Here is a 3,357-nt window from a genome sequence, read left to right as displayed (position 1 = left end):
AAAGAGAAAAAACCAAGATGGTGTGAGCTAAAAAGTAATAATAGAGGGTACTACTCTTTGCTTTCAAGTATCCCCAAGTGGTCCAGTCCCTCGCCCTACCAGAGGGCCTTCAACGAAGAGAGTTCAGGATTTTGACAACACATTCCTGTGGCGAGATTTGGGCAGTCTTATTGACTCTTTGGAATCACAAATAAGAGATAAAGACGGGATGAATTGGGAGGGGTGGAGATCAGGTGATATTGAAGAGAGGAGATTCTCAAGGTAAGCCCACGGAATTTTACCCTGCCAGCACAGTACCCATAAGTACTGCAGGTAGAGCCAGCGCAATGTTTCAGCAGTTTTTTCGTATAAATATTAAAAAAGCATACATTATGTTGAAAGGAGCACCGCCATGGCGTGTCCTTCATGAAAAAAGAGAATGATTTTATCAGTGAGATGTTGAGTTGAAGACCTCGGATCAAACCTTGCTGTTACACGGGTGTGCCCGTAGCCTTAATGTAGGTCAAATAAGGCAGAGTGGTCGTGGATAGAGCTGGTAAACGAGCCGAACGAACCTGTTTTCTAACAGGGCATGCTCTGGTTTGGCTCGTTTACTAGTGGATTGAGTTCTTGGCTCTGCTCATGTTCATTTAGCTGAGCCGTAGTCCTTAAATGAGACCAACCGAACACGAGCTGGCTTGTGTAAAAATATGTCATGTTATTTCTACATAGTATGTACATTTTTATATATTATACTTGAAAATATGTATATTTTTTTATAATTTGCACTTCCTCGTTTTATAAAGTCAAGAAAACTGAATTAAATACATGTATTATTTATTGGTTTTCAAGTTTTTAGCAGGAATTTTGTAACTTCTTTTTTTTTTCTTCATTCATTCTTTTGAACGTTAAGGCCTTTTTAATCATATTATTCAACGCTGTTCAAAACAAAGCTTGGTAAACCATAGTACCCGTAGACAACAAAAAACAAGTGAATGACCTTCTTTTCAATCATCAAACAAAAATAAACTATAGGCAAGACACGTGAAAATCAGCAAGTACACGCAATCTTAGCATCGGATCTGGAGCCCACAGTTGAGGTAATCACTGCATCATGTGGGGGAGGTGGGGGAGAGTCTAAAAGCAAGAACTGGGGATCCTATGCTGAAGTGGGACCCGGTGGCCAGTTTCCCCTCCCATCTGCAGAATGGTGGCCAGGTGAACTGCCGATGATATCGCGTTTGGCAGTAGAGGAAAGCCCAACTATTGCTGGCTGTCTAACATATATAAGGCTTGATCATGGATCCTATCCTTAATATCTGAATTTACAAAATATTCAATAAAACATAAAAAAAATAAAATTTGGATAATTCAAGGGAAAAAAACTCTTTCATCAATTGCACAATGACTAGCTTCAAGTTGGTAAAACCCTTGAGGTTCTCCTTGCTCACTGGGGAGTACACTCAGCATCAAGGGAAGCCAACTGCAGGTTTCAAACTTGTGACGCCCTGTCAACTTGGTGACATTCACAAGTTGCCCCTACCCTAGGAAGCAGATCGCGATGTCGGCATGAGCAAAAACGCTCATGTTCAGCATGACCTGATCTGCTTCCCCATGTGAGTGGAGCCCTTCTGGTCCAATAAAATATAAAAATTTGATAGAGTCTAGTGTCATATTTTTTAAATAAAAACTCATAGTTCTAAGTATTATTTTACTTGCCCATAATCGTTTCACTCATCTGGTAGTTATGAATTGTGAATGTCACTAAAGTGACAGGACATCATGAGTTCGAAACCCATGAGAGGTATCCCCTGCAACAAGCTTGAAGCCGGGTGTACTCTGAGCAGGCAAGAGCGACATCAAGGGTTTTGCCAAGTGAAGGTCTCTGCCAATGTATGGGTTTCCCAATATCTTAGCCTCAAAGAAAAAAAAAAGCATTATTTTGTGCAATCAAATCTTGTATTGTTTGTTTCTTAAGAAACATGATTTAGATCAAATGATTTTCATGCAAAACTTGAGCTTTTTTTTGGGTGAAATTTTGGTTTCGTGGACTCTCTCTCTCTATGTATATATACTAAAAATTGGATGTCACATTTATATAGTCAGATTTATAAAATATTCAATGCATAGCACTAATTGGAGCTACTAATTAGCATAGCACTAGTAGTGGCAAAGATAGGCCTTACATATATTGGAAAATAAATACCCTCGTGGGTTCCCAACCCCGTAGTTAAAACTTTTTTTTTGCACATCTACACCTCTATATTTGATCTACATGTTTAGTTTAGTAGAAACTGACCTTTTGATTATATTTTTTCAACATGCTGGACTTCTTAGGTGTTGAAAAATCAATGACCTACAACACTTGCAATTTTGAACTCTAAAACAAAAAATCATACCTTTTTATCAAAAAAATTACCACGCACGAATTGATTCCTATATGACCATGTTGAACACATCCATATGGTTAGATTTGCTCTAAGCGACCCCTCTCTATGAGTTCCAACTAAGGGGTCTGAAACCCACAAAGTAAAATTTTTTACATTTAAGACTTTAATTTAGGGGTTATTTGATCCACCATCCTCGTGCGATTTCAGACGGAAATCGCACTAGGAACGTGAGGATGTAACAAACCTTGGATCTGGCAGACATGCGAAACGTGCCCCTTATTTTAGTTTAAATTTTGCTCCACCCCTTATTACGGTTAGAACGGGGATGTGGGAGACATTATTTAAAAAAAAAAAATCAAGAGAAAGAGGTCCTCTCTCTCTCTCTCTTAGACAGGCTGTGAGGGGGTGAAGCTGATGGTGAGGGGTGAGGCTGGCAGGGGTGAGATGACACCGGGGGTCACCAGTGGTGAGGCCGGCATTAAGTCCTCCATTTCTTCTTTCTTTTTCTTTTTCTTTTTTCTTTCCCTTTTCTTGGTTAGACTTTCAATCTGGTCTTTTTCTTTTTTCTTCCTCTTATTCTTGGTTCCTCTCTCTTTGTCTCTCCCCTTCCGTTCTTCATTTTTCTTCTTCGTTCTTATGTTTTTTCGTTGTTGCTCTTCTTCTTCGTTTTTCTTCTTTTTTTTAGGGCTTTGATTAATTTTTTTCATTAATTAGATTTTTTTTCTTTGGTTTTCATCTATTAGGTTTTTTTTTCATTGATCAAGGCTTTGAATCAAACTTCTTAAATTAGGGATTTTTGTATTTAATTTGATTAGGGTTTTTTATTTGCTTTTTTATGATTAGAGCTTTGAATCAAATTTTTTTAATTAAGGTTTTTTATAGTTATTTTGTTTAAGGTTTTCTTTGATTTGATTGGAGTTTTTTTTATTTTCTGAGGGCTTTGAATTAAATTTTTTTAATTAAGGCTTTTTATAGTTAATATGATTAG

The sequence above is a fragment of the Nuphar pumila genome, chromosome 5 (assembly GCF_984573655.1).
Source record: "Nuphar pumila chromosome 5, dmNupPumi1.hap1.1, whole genome shotgun sequence".
In the NCBI taxonomy this organism is placed as follows: Eukaryota; Viridiplantae; Streptophyta; class Magnoliopsida; order Nymphaeales; family Nymphaeaceae; genus Nuphar; species Nuphar pumila.
This window is presented reverse-complemented; position numbering follows the sequence as displayed.